General features: G+C 41.5%; 1 long non-coding RNA gene across 2 annotated transcripts in view; it reads right to left on the bottom strand.

Moving 5' to 3' along the window:
* LOC131507785 (uncharacterized) overlaps positions 1–13,675 on the bottom strand; it is a 61,856-nt gene that overhangs the window by 26,865 nt on the left and 21,316 nt on the right. For both annotated transcript variants that reach the window (XR_009259701.1, XR_009259702.1), the window contains exon 2: positions 11,694–11,870. This is a non-coding gene — a long non-coding RNA (uncharacterized LOC131507785). The remainder of the gene's footprint in view (positions 1–11,693; positions 11,871–13,675) is intronic.

Raw genomic sequence — 13,675 nt, 5'->3', positions numbered from 1 at the left:
TTGCATTAAATTTCTATTGCTGCTATAACAGATTACCACACTCTTAGTGGCTTGAAAGAACACAAATTTATTACCTAATAGTTCTGGAGGTCAGAAGTCTGGCATAGTTCGGCTATAGACTTGGCTAAAATGATGATAGCCACTACGGAGCAGCACTACATTTTCATTCTCAAGATTCTAAGGGATAATCCATTCCATGCTTTCCAGCTTCTAAAGGCCACCTGCATTCCTTGGCTCCTGGTCCCTTCCTGAAACTTGAAAGCCAGCAATGGCTCAGGGACTACTTCCCACAATGCATCACTCTGACCTCCTCTTCTGTCTCCCTCTTCCACTTTTAAGGATCTGATTATGTTGGATCCACCCCAATAGCCCAGGATAATCTCCGTGGCTGAAGATCAGCTGATTTGTAAATTTAATTCCATCCAATACCTTAAATTCCCCTTTGTTTTGTAACCTAACGTGCCTACAGGTTCTATAACCTTGTAACCTAACATATATATAGGTTCTATAACTTGAACATTGGGGAGGGGGCATTATTCTGCCTACCACAATTGGGTTTTCCAAAGTGCATTTTGGGGAACATCAGTTCAGTGAGACGGTACATGAGGAAAGGGTTCATGAGGAAATATGTTTATGAAGCGCTATAAACCATAGCTCAGTCTAGAAACATCACAAGGAAGTTTTACAATGAATAAAGCTGGCCAACTAACTGGAATATACAGCCCATTTGTTTTCTCAAAGTAACTGATAACATCCAAATGTTCCACAGAACGTTATGTCCGTGAACTGATACGGGACTTCTGAATTCTGGCTTCCGCTTGCCTCTAGCTCACTGTGCGATCCTGATCCAGTCCCACGCCTCCCTCTGCTAAATGAGGGGAGGGCATGGCTCGGATGTTATCTGCTCCACTATTCTGTTTCCTAAAATGACCAAAAGGTTTCCTTCCAAACCCAAGACTCTATGAACCCCTCCAGCAAATATTCATTGAACATTACGCTGCAGGTAGGAACTGAGTTCATTTCTGGGGGCAAAATAATAGAAAAATGAGGCCCTCTCCTCAAGGAAATAACTCTTTTTTTTAATGTTTCTTTATTTTTTAGAGGGAGAGAGAGACAGAGTGCAAGTGAGGGAGGGGCAGGGAGAGGGAGACACAGAATCTGAAACAAGGCTCCAGGCTCTGAGCTGTCAGCACAGAGTCTGACATGGGGCTTGAACCCACAAACCACGAGATCGTGATCTGAGCCTGAGTCGGACTCCTAACCAACTGAGCCACCCAGATGTCCCTCAAGGAAATAACTCTTTAGTGAGAGACACAGTCATAAAAACAAAAATCCATGCAGCTCTTCTTTGACTTATGATGGGGTTATATCCTGATAAACGTACTCTAAGTTGAAAATATCATAAGTCGACAATGCGTTTACTACATCTAACCTACTGAACATCATAGCTTAGCCTAGCCTACCTCAAACATGCTCAGAGCACTTACATTAGCCCATAGTTAGGCAAAATCGTCTAACACAAAGCCTATTTGATAACACCGTGTTGAACAGTTCGTATCATTTATTGAATACTGTATGAAAGTGAAAAACAGAATGGTTGCATGGGCACAGAATGGTTGTCAGTGTAGGATCCAGCTGACCCTCGTGATCGTGTGGCTGCCTCTGCCCAGCATCACAAGAGAGCATGCACTGCATGTCACTAGCCCAGGAAAAGATCAGATTCAAAATCTGAAGTATGGTTTCCACTGGGCGTAGCTTTCACACCATGATAAAGTCAAAAAATTATAAGTCAAGGGGCACCTGGGTGGCTCAGTCATCTGAGCGTCTGACTTTGGCTCAGGTCCTGATCTCTCAGTTCATGAGTTCAAGCCCCACGTGGGGCTTGCTGCTGACAGTCTGTCAGCGCAGAGCCCACTTTGGATCCTCTGTCCCCCTCTGTCTGCCCCTCCCCTGCTTGCACCTGCCTGAAAACAAAAAAATATTTTTAAAAATTACAAGTCGAATCACGGTAAGTTGGGGTGCATCTGTAACATGCCTGACAGATGCCCCAACAGAAGTAAATACAGAGTGCAGAAGCATCATGGAAAATGGGTGGTAAAGTCCACTGGAGATGGTGGGAGGTGATGGAATCTGCCTCTAAAGGACAGCAGAGGATGGGAAGAAGACATGAGAGATTCTAAATAAGAGAGAACTTACTAAAATTCTGAAACTATATTTGTAATGTGTTTTCAGGAGATTCAGTTGTATCATTCAAGCCAAATGACTGGACTCAGATCCATAAGAAATGATCCTTTTCCATAATTAATATTACTGGCCAGTTTCTGCCTGACCATATCACAGAGGGTACTACTTCCTGACATCATCAAGGCCCTTTGGGAAACATATGTAGAAGGAATCGCCCTGTTCCAGGAACAGCCTAGCCTTTCTTTGGCACTAAGGAAATAACAGATGTGATTTATTCAGGCTAAAAAATTTGCTCTAAATTATAGACCTTCCTTTGCATGTCTTAAGGGCTTTTTCATGTTTATTTTCAACAAGGGTGTATTATGTTTTCTCTGAGCCTTTTTGTCAATAGCGTGACAAAGAGAGCATGAGTGTTTCTAAATTATCTTTGCCTCTTGCATGACTAGAAGAAAAAGTTATGCAGGTTGGATATCTGTGCATTAACAAGAATACGGGAATACATTTATCGCTTTAATTTGGACCTATCCTTTTTTTTTTCTTTTTTTACCAGTTCCATTTACAGTTGTGGGATTTTAATGGAAGGCCACCCATGTTTGGTTGTTATTGCCATTGTTTCTAAGAACAGTGGAAAGGAATCAAAAGGGCAATGAGAAAATGTGTTCTTGTATAGAAAACTCAGCAAAATAAATAAACCAATGAACATAACAATGACAATACCTACCCAGAAGTTAGACCTCAAAAGAAGACCTTATGTATCTCCATGGAGATGGGGATAAAAATAAAACATGAGGGAGCTAACAGTTCTGAAACTGCTGCTTTGTGCCAAGTATTGTGTTACACACTTTCTTTATTTCAGCCCGAAGGCAATTCTTTGCAGTAGGGCTAACTCCTCTAAATCTAGCCCTAGCAAGATTATCACACAAGTCTGTAAATGCAGTAGGTTCAAACCAACATTAACACTTGAAATATAAATCTTGCAGGCTCCCTGCATCCTTTCTACAGGATCTCTAAGATGCAGGAGTGCTTCACCTGACTCACAGCCACCCTTCTCAAGCTCTGGGCACTTACTCCATGAGGCCTGTTGCCCATGAAAACCCTTGAAGTTGGAAACTCACCTCAGTTCCCGTCTACTGGCTCTCTCCACAAGAAAACTGGTAATCCTAACAAGCATCTCACCCTATGAGGCTCCCAAAGTCATCAGACCTTAAATTGCAAAAAAAAAAAAAAAAGAAAGAAAGAAAGAAAGAAAGAAAAGAAAAGAAAGGAAAAGAAAGGGAAAGGAAAAGAAGAAAAGAAAAGAAAAGAAAAGAAAAGAAAAGGACTTGTTTTCTGTTGTCCTCACTGTATTGTGAGCATGCTGAGCTCCATGCAGAGTGTGGGTAAGGACCACGGAGGTCCACCCCGTGTGTCTCACTTTGACTCCTGGGCACCAAAATTAACCTTCAGAGCCACAGTGCAAGCATCCCCTTCAATTTGTGACCACTGCCACCTTGAGATTAGACACAGCCTTGAGGCTAAGCTTAAAGACTCATCTGACCCAGACTCCTTATAAACCTCACTTTCCCTTCTCCATACTCAAGCATCTGTAAAACCCTCTGCTCTCATTTTCCTTGGGCCAAAATGCCTCATGCCAAGTGATTCCTAGCATGACAGGCCCATGATTTCATCAGATACACAAAGACATCTCTGAGTTCCAACTTTTGCTCACATGGGGCTCCAGCTACAGACAAATGAAGCAACTCACCTTTTAAAGGCTAATAAATTGACCCAGCTGGTAAAGATTGGAAATTGGAACCTCAGATCTGCCTAACTTCAAGCCACACCATCTCAGAGAATGCACTGAACAGTTTATGTGGCACCCCTTCAAAGAGTCTTTGGTTGTATCAAAGTTCTATTTTCCTTCTGACCTTCAGAGTATATCTCAGAGTTCAATCTAGGCTCTCCATTCAAGATTTGGAGGTCTGAAGCCCAGATAATTCAGGAATACATGTTCTCACTGATTTCTTGCTTGCACATCATCAATCAAGCGGAGGCATCCACTGAATTGATGTCCTACATATGCACCACTTTACAGAAGCTTTTGTCTTTCCCACTGGTTGTTTCATGGAAGCTCCGAAAGGTTGGAATTCATATCATCATGGGCCACAGACTCAAGCCCTGGTTGCCTATAAATTTTCACATCTTTTGGAGCTTTGGGGCAGAGTGAGGCAAGATGCCTATAACTCACAAGGAAAAGACAAGAAGACAGCCTCCAGCTAACATCAAAGATGGCAGAGACAAGCTGATTTAGTCTGTGTCTCCTAAGAATATGGCTAACACATCTGCATGTGGTATGTCAGAAGTTAACAGTTCAACTTGAAGAAGAAAGTTGTTCTGGGGAAGACAATTTTTTACAATTCTATGTGAGCTTCGTTGACAATGTATACTTTCAAAATATTCTGCAGGCACTGCATTGTCTGTTTCCTAGTGTTTCTTTGGTTTTCAAGAGAAAAAGGAAATTCTTCCAATTATATAAGCCAGGCTTGCCTTTGTTTCCTTGGAAGCCAAGCTTATGGAAACAGGGATCCTGAATCCAGCAATCCTGAGAAACATTCTTCTCAAATCCAAATTAAGGCCAATTAAGTTAAAACCCAGTTTAAGACTTAATGCAAGAAGCCAAGGAGCCCAGCCTTGGGGTTCTAGACCATGCTTTTGTCAAGATGAGTTTCCAGAAAACACTTTTGCATGGAACAATGTCAGCTAATAAATCAAAAGGAAATACAGAATTGGATAATCACCATTGGTCAGCTGATAAGGGCAAGGATTATCAATGATGCTAAGACGTGTAGCCGAAAGATTGATGGGGAATTAGATATTGACCTGATGGCAAAGTATCACTCACAGGCTACAAGCTGGTGACAAAGGGAATGTAACTTTCCAGAGGTGGGGCCAAGCTACCACTGCCTCACTTGTCTCCTGAAGTGATTAAATATGCAGGACACAGCATCGTCCATGACATGTTCTCGACAAAATGTTGATCTTGGATCCACTCAGTGTTTAGTTCTAATTTTCAGTTTAGGCAGGACTTACAGCAGAACAAGAAAGCTAACACCATGAGGAAGCAATCAGACAATTCAGAAAGAGAAACTTTCAAGCGGACAATGAGCCCCAGTTTCCTGAAACTCCTCCACAAGTCAATGTCCTGGGGAAAAAAAAATAGAGGGAGACTATACGCGATTAAAAACGACTTAAGAAACACAAGAAACAATGTAATGTAGGGGCATTGATGGGATCCTCCTTGAAACAAACCAGCTGTAATATCTGGGGGCAATTAGAGAAATCTGAGAGTGAACTGGCTATTTGATGATCTGAAGAAATTATTATTAATTATATTAGGTGTGAAAATTCTGTGACTATTATGTAGAAAAATGACCTTTGCTTTTTAGAGATGTATGCTGAAGTATTTGTGGTTGAAATGATACTGTGTCTGTAATTTCCTTTAGATTTCAGCACAACGTTATACTTACAACCAATGTGGTGGGTATATGTGGGAAATGTAAACAGTTGTTAAATCCACATAATGGGTATATGAGGGTTCATTAAACTTCCTCCTCTCTACTGCTTCACACTTTCATAAATATTTTTTTTAAGTAAGCTCTATGCCCAAAGTGAGACTTGAACTCAGGACCCTGAGATCAGGAATTGCATGCTCTACAGACTGAACTAGCCTATTTTTAGAAATAGGAGCACTCCGCAGGGCTTTGGGTTCTGGAGGAGAGGCACTCGAGTTTCAGCAAGATTCTGCCTGCGGTTGCTTTGAAAGTTCAACGGACACATATCAGAAGGTGGAGGAGGGACCATAAAGTATCTTCCAAACTGAGAAGTCACTTTGAGACCTGAAAACGAAGCAGGCAACTCCATTCCATTTACAGAGTTTTACTTAAGATAACTTACTGGGGCGCCTGGGTGGCTCAGTCGGTTGAGTGTCCGACTTCGGCTCAGGTCACGATCTCAAGGTTCGTGAATTTGAGCCCCGCGTCCGGCTTGCTCCTGTCGGCACAGAGCCCACTTCAGATCTTCCGTCCCTCTCTCTCTACTCTCTTCCTCCCCCACTTGCACCCCACTTGCACCCTTTCTCTTAAAAATAAATAAAACATTCAAAAGTTTTTCAAGTTAACTTACGGACCGAGGGGGTGGGGCAGGTGACAATCCAGCTATTCTCCCCAAAGTCAGGAACTTAGTCCACAGATTTTGTAGAACAAGGGGAGGTGCAGAAGTCACTGTAGTGAGGTCAAAGAGTTTAATATGTAACAGACCTCATGGTGCCATCCGTGTGCCAGAGCGGGGGAGGGGCAGAAACTATGTCATCTCTACTAGATATCTGAATAACTGTAGGAAAGATGAGAACAAGCCTCCCTGGGTTCCCGTCAAGGCACACATTTACCTCCAAGGGGTCTGGAACGTGTAGCCCCAGGGGAGGTCACTGCTCTGGCACGAACAAGATGGAAGGCCAAAGATGGAGTCAGTGTTGCCAACACTCCTACATCAGGGAATCCTGGAATCTCGCTGCCCTGAGGGCCTCCCATACCAAGCAAGCATTTTACAGAGGACAAATGGAACTCCAGACAGACAAAGTGACTTTCCCAAATCACGTGGGCAATCTTCCCGCTGCCTCCTCCACCCCATTTCCACTCTACCCAGCACAGTCCTGCAGCCTCTGAGGTTTGGGGGAGTGAGGAGTGGGGCTGGGCCTGTAGAAGTGCTGCCCTCAGCCTCACCCGGACTCACGGCTCAAAGCAGGGCTGGCGTGCAAGCACTTGCTAAGATAGCGTGTGACTGCGGGAAGGGTAACACAGCATGTGAGAGCAGGCTCCGAATGAGGAAGAGAAGTGCTGAAATGCAGCTCCCCTTCTAGGACACTCACTTCACCTCCCCTTCACCAGTTTCTCCATCTGTGAAATGGAACAATGATCCAAAGGGGGGACCTGGGAAAAGAAACTGCACAGAGGATGGCACATAGTAAATGTCAAATAAATGCTATTTCTGTCTCCTTGCCTTTCCCTTCACCAAATGACGAGGTTCGAGGCGTATAATGAAAAAAAGATGCAGGGTGTAGTGTTGCATATCTTATTTAGCCGGGGACCATGTTGGAATTTCTCCTGTCCTGCTGTGGAAATTTTCTCACATTTTCTTTGCCTAGAGAAACATTTGGATATCAAAATATGGACCTCATATTAGCTCAGGAAACCAAAAAAAAAAAAAAAAAAAAAAAAGTGTGGGGGGGAAGGTCTTCATTCTGTGGCTGCAATAAAGGTTTCCTTCTCTAGCGATAATCAACTCTGCATAATTAAAATCGCTCAGACTGCTGAACTAATTTTCAGACGGAGGTTTCTTCCTGTAGCAACACTTACAAGCAAAGTTTCTACTGTGAATGAATTTAATTGTGAGTCTAATTACAATTTTAATGAATATCTCCAGCCCTGCATGTAAACTTGCTCTCCAAGGCTTTGCTATCTGTTAGGGTATTTTAAGGTCTTTTCATTTTTAATATAAAGGAATGTGTTGGCAAAACGAACGTGTAGTAAAGAAATATTCTTTCTGGTTTAGTTTGGTTTTGTTTTGATGATCAAGTGAGAAAATGTAGAATGTCTGCTATTTTAAAGAGCCTTTTCAGTTTGGGTATTTCATCTTTAGTTTCTGTGTTAAGTGTTCTCTTTTCTTAAGGATGGAGAGAGCACCTTGCAACACTTATGCTCCGTTTGCAATTTGGCATGTATTATCTCGTTTCATGAATGTCCAGAAAATTAGAGTTCCAGTTTACCTTGGAGCTTCATCTATTCTGGAAATTCAAGGACATTTTATAAAGAAGCAGGAGAGAGGGAATGTAAAAAAAAAAAAAAAATTCCTTCCTTCAAAATATATTGAAAAAGATATAGAACAGCCAAACCAAGTCACTTAAGTAATCAAAGATACCTTTCTTTTATTTTGTTGTTTATTTATTTTTGAGAGAGTGAGAGACAGAGTGTGAGTGGGGAGAGGCAGAGAGAGAGAGGGAGACCCAGAATCTGAAGCAGGCTCCAGGCGCTGAGCTGTCAGCACAGAGCCCAATTCACGGCTCAAGCCCATGAACCGTGAGATCATGACCTGAGCCAAAGCCGGACACTTAAGTGACTGAGACACCCAGGGGCCCCTCAAAGATACCTCCAAAAAAAAAAAAAGAGAGAGAATAAACCAACAAAATGCCAGTTGATTAAAGCCAGCATTTTTTAGAATAGGGAAACCTGAACACCACCCAATATCCAACAACAGACCTCAGTGAAATAAAGTGTCATGTGTTTGAGGACAACTTAGGAACATGATATTTTTCTCTCTTTTAACTTTTATTTTTATTACACAAATAATCTAGATTCATTTAAGGCAAATCATCAACTCTAGGTAATTAAAAAGATTCTTTTTAAATGTCGCTTGTAATATAACAACCCAATATTAAGTATTTTTATGTGTGTATATACCATAACTATCCATACATACACATAATACACACATTTATGCATGCATGTGTATGTACATCTATACTACACAAAAACCATTTCATATTGCATTTACTGCTCTGTAACCTGCTTTTATCATTTAAGAACATACTGTAAACAACTTTCCATGTCAGCAATTATGCAACACCAAAACAGACCGCAAGAGAACAGCCCGAAGCCCATGCGAAGCCCTCCAGGCCACCAGCTTGCATTCCTGGTTCTCACCTTTCTCCTGGCCAGATGGTTTGGAGCTTACTCTTCACTCTTGTTGCTGCCCGCCCCCCCCAGCGCCTCCACCTAGAAGCCTCTTTCCCTGCCCTTTTGTCTTTACCCCTTTGGCTGCTAGAATGCTCCTCCTTTGTGTTGCCATAGAACTGGGGACTTACATCTGGCAGAATCTTGTCTGATCAGCTCAGGACTTAAAGTCATGGGACAACTAGCTACTGATTCTAGGAGTTTCCATGAGCAGCTCTGTTCTTATCACTGTGGAAACCAAGTAAAGGTGACACCCCCAGGAATAAACCCAAATCACTTTGTAACCCCACTGCAGCTGGAAACCTGCAGAAAGAGCACTATAATTTGCAATACTGGCCCCCAGCCTCTAACACCACCAGGAACTCCACCCCTGCGGCCCCTGCGGTCCCTGGATCCTGGATACATCTGTGCCATCCTCACAGCACGGATTCTTTGGGACCCCACATTTTGGGTATCACTGGCTTCTAATTGACAGGCCGTCTGCAGATAGATTTTATTAATTTTTTTTGAAGTTTATTTATTTATTTTGAGAGACAGAGAGAGCAAGCAGGGGAGGGACAGAGAAAGAAGGAGAGGGAGAACCCCAAGCAGGCTCTGCACCGATGTGGGGCTTGAACTCACGAACCATGAAATCATGACCTGAGCCAAAACCAAGAGTCAGAAACTTAACTGACAGAGCCATCCAGGCACCCCTGCAGAGAGATTTTTGCTAACGTGAATGTACCAAAGCTATAAGGGAGTCTGGGGAAGAGACTTCTGGTTTCTACCTTAGGAGGAATAAACTGTACAGAGTGGAATCTTCCAAATAGATGAAGGGTGTTCAAAGGCTCTATATATACAAAAAGAGTCACTAATGTCTACCACTGCAGAAAAATTCCTAAACATCTCATCCTCCAGAAAAGGCTGCGTTGTGCATTTTCAAGACAAATGTTAATTCTAAGTTACAAGTGAAGATAGGTAGACCCCAAATGGTTTGGGTCCTTAAGATCTGGGGGAGTCTTTATTCTGGAAAAACAGGGCTTTTAACTTTAAGCTCTAACCACCTCTCTTGTGGACTTGAGGCGCACCCAAATCCTCCCCACTTGCCTCTGTGTTTAACCTGATTGTGTGCTGTTGAGGGAAACAGTCTTTCCTAAATGCTCCTACTCTTTCCTCCTTGTGTTTCTCTTGACCCTGACTTTCCCTCACCACTCCCTAAATGGCCATATGCAAGGGATCATTCTAGAACATGAGTGAAGAGAGCAGGCCACCCTAAACAACGGAGAGGACATGGGAAATTCCTTCCTAGAAACATTCCTTCCAGGACCCTAAAAACACACAAGAATGGAAAAGGAGCTGGGGACTCAAACCCAGGTCTAGCTGGGTTCATGCTGTAGTGTGACGGGGTGAAAACACCAGAACAGAAATGAACACAGACAATGGCAAAAACACTTTCATAAAAGAACTTCCTTTTTATTAAATCAGTTTGCTGCTCTCCTAAAACCATATAAATTCTAGGAGGGAGCCAGCAAGTTGTTTCTGGATGAGATTTTGATTCTTTTAAGGGTGAAAGTGAGCATAATAAAAACAGAGAAAAGAATAAATTAAGCTTTCCAAATCTAGGAAGGCCTGGGAAAGCAAACAAAGCAGCAAAAATGCAGGATGATTTGACCCCAGCCAACAATGTAGAAAATTTAGATGGGATTAAAAAATATATATCAAGATAAAAAGTAGCAAACATCACTAACGTCACAAATTTCCAAGCAACTGAAATCCGAAATAATAAACTGAAATAATAATAATAATAAAAAAAGTCAGCAACTGTTGTATATGTGGACAATAAGAGAAGCCCAGCTGTGGGCTTTATTTCCGCTATGGCTAAAAGGAGTAAGGGGCTTCATGGAGAAACTGAACAGAGACCAATCAAGGGGTCCAGATGGCATAAATCCTTAGGTCTTAAAAACAAAAAATTAGATAATAAACTTACTGAATCATTGTCATTCTCTTTGTAGGTCAAATAGCAGTACAGTCCCTAAATGCCTTTTATTCAAAGGGGTTTTGTTTTGTTTTTCTTTTCCAGTCTTTTAATATAAGTTGAGGGAAATTTTTCCCGATTGAGACACAGTACGTGCCAATCACCAGCGTCCCAACCGAGATCCAAATCCAGAAAAATTATACAACTTAACATGCCGTCAGGGTAAAGCTTCAAAAAGTGATAATGAGATTTCTCCAAGTTGGACCAGTTTCCAGGTTCTCAGGGAAGGCTGCTTTTTCCATGCGGCACATCGTTGGCTCACACACGGGACTATACACAGGACAACATTGGTTGGAAGGAACCAGCCTTGGTATCAGGGGATCTGGGGTCAGTCCTCTCTCCCCATCCACAAGCTGGGTGACCTTGGGTGAGTAAATTAACCTCTCTGAGTCTTGTCATCCTGAACTATGAAACCTGGAAAATCAGGCCTATTGTGTCACTCATGTGGAATTTAAAAGTTATAAAATGCCATGAAAACATAAGCTAATGTTATCATTTTTGACTGTTACTATTCTGAGAAAAATCCTGAGATTCTGGGAGCAATGAGAATGATGTTTAGCCCATGCCAGGCACTCTAAAACTTATGCTGGAAAAAATGTTTTGAAATTATACAAGATAATACTGATTACATTTATGGTAAATTTAAGACATCATAGTGGGGAAAACTATCATTGATTGAGTATCTACTGTGTACCTGACCCTATGCTTAGAGCTGTACATACATACATTACCTGGGCTTTAATCCAATGAAGTTGAATGATATCCCAGCCCCATCCTTCCAAAAGGAGAACCCGGGCTCAGAGAGACTGAGTTACGTGTCCAAGGTCTCATCAGTGGGTGGTTTGGGGAGGTAGGGTCCCACCAGGAGGTCTGAATCCAGAATCTGCCCATTTCAGTGACATCAGGCCCTAGCATGAAAGGCAGAAAGATCAACAAGGCCAATGGAAAACCTTGTATTGATCATATCAATGGAAAGTCAATTAAAATGGAGAATCATCAAAATGATACATGTAGGGGCGCCTGGGTGGCGCAGTCGGTTAAGCGTCCGACTTCAGCCAGGTCACGATCTCGCGGTCCGTGAGTTCGAGCCCCGCGTCGGGCTCTGGGCTGATGGCCCAGAGCCTGGAGCCTGCTTCCGATTCTGTGTCTCCCTCTCTCTCTGCTCCTCCCCCGTTCATGCTCTGTCTCTCTCTCTCTGTCTCAAAAATAAATAAACGTTAAAAAAAAAAAAAAAAAATTTAAAAAAAAAAAAAAAAAATGATACATGTAAACTGTACATATTTTTACTTTCACTTAATATACATAATATTAATTCATTTAATAAAATCAATGTTTGAAAGTTGATTAGAAAAAGAAACACAGGTTTTGGAGCATATTTTTGAAGCATGTACATTTTTTGTATGTCATAACATAGTTGACTAGCAATTCAATATAACAAACTCCTCCCAGGGCCGCTTTGGCTTCTGAATGATGAGATTTGGCCTCTAGATTTGATATCACACGTCCTTTTCCCTGTATTCTTCGTTTTTTTGACTTGTCTGTTTCTGTCATAGCCTGAAGGACTTCTTCCCTGATGCTAAGTTTATACTGCAATAAATAGGAATCATTAGTTCATTGTTATGTATCATCTGTCTGTAAATCATTGGAACCGCCAATTTGTCTGGGATAGGTTACTAAACCATGTTCTTAATTATTGTCTTGTAGTTCAGAGTTTTTCCAATACTGTCAACCTCAGGCAACATTTTTCCCTTCTCTGAGATTTAGTAAATGTCGAACTGGGAGTTTCACTCCCCACTAACTGCTACTTTGGGGAAAAAAAGAAAAAAATCTCCTTTAACGTTAACAATTTTTAATGATTGTATGTAATCTCTATTCTTGTCTTTTGTTTCTCCTAAAATGAGACTCCAATATTATTTTTAAAAACATTTCATAGCCCTTGATCCCTACCTTGGAACAAAGAAATGCATTCTGTTATAAAAACCTGGCGCTTATTTAAATCACTTTCTTTATTCATAACCAAAACATTCTATAACACAGGCTCTCAAAGTTTTTGCCAGTAATACAAGGCAAGAGAAATTTTACAACAGTTAGAAATTTCCTATCACGTATAACATACATGCCACACTCACACGTACATACCTATAAGAACAATTCTCATGAAATGCCTTCACAGCACACAATGCACACTGATATTTTCCATTCTGCTTTATTCTATTTCATTTTTTAAAATCTTTCTCCCAGTAAATTTTATGATCCTCCCCCACTAGAATCAAGACCCACAATTTGAAAAACATTGATAAAGAATTAGGTTTCCAGATGTCTGTTGTCTTTTTTTTAAACTCTTTTTAATGTTTATTTATTTTTGAAAGAGAGAGAGAGAGAGAGCACAAGCAGGGGAGGGGCATAGAGAGAGGGAGACACAGAATCCGAAGTGGGCCTTATACTGACAGCCTGGTACAGGGCACGAACTCACGAACTGTGAGATTATGACCTGAGCTGACGTCGGACGCCACCCAGGCACCCCCAGATGTCTATTTTCTTCAAGTGTTTCCTCACAGAATGAATAAATTCATGGGGCAAAAACTATCAATTTATAGAATAATTCAGGGTCTGTCAACACTGATTTTTGTGAAGAGTTCCTATCTCGAAAAAAACAATTTATATCTCTTAAATCTTGGAGACTTTTACTTTTGCCACTAATAAAAAGTCAGAA

This window comes from Neofelis nebulosa, chromosome 3, assembly GCF_028018385.1.
Source record: "Neofelis nebulosa isolate mNeoNeb1 chromosome 3, mNeoNeb1.pri, whole genome shotgun sequence".
In the NCBI taxonomy this organism is placed as follows: domain Eukaryota; kingdom Metazoa; phylum Chordata; class Mammalia; order Carnivora; family Felidae; genus Neofelis; species Neofelis nebulosa.
The sequence above is the reverse complement of the archived record's forward strand: the minus strand, read 5'-3'. Positions and strand labels throughout refer to the sequence as shown.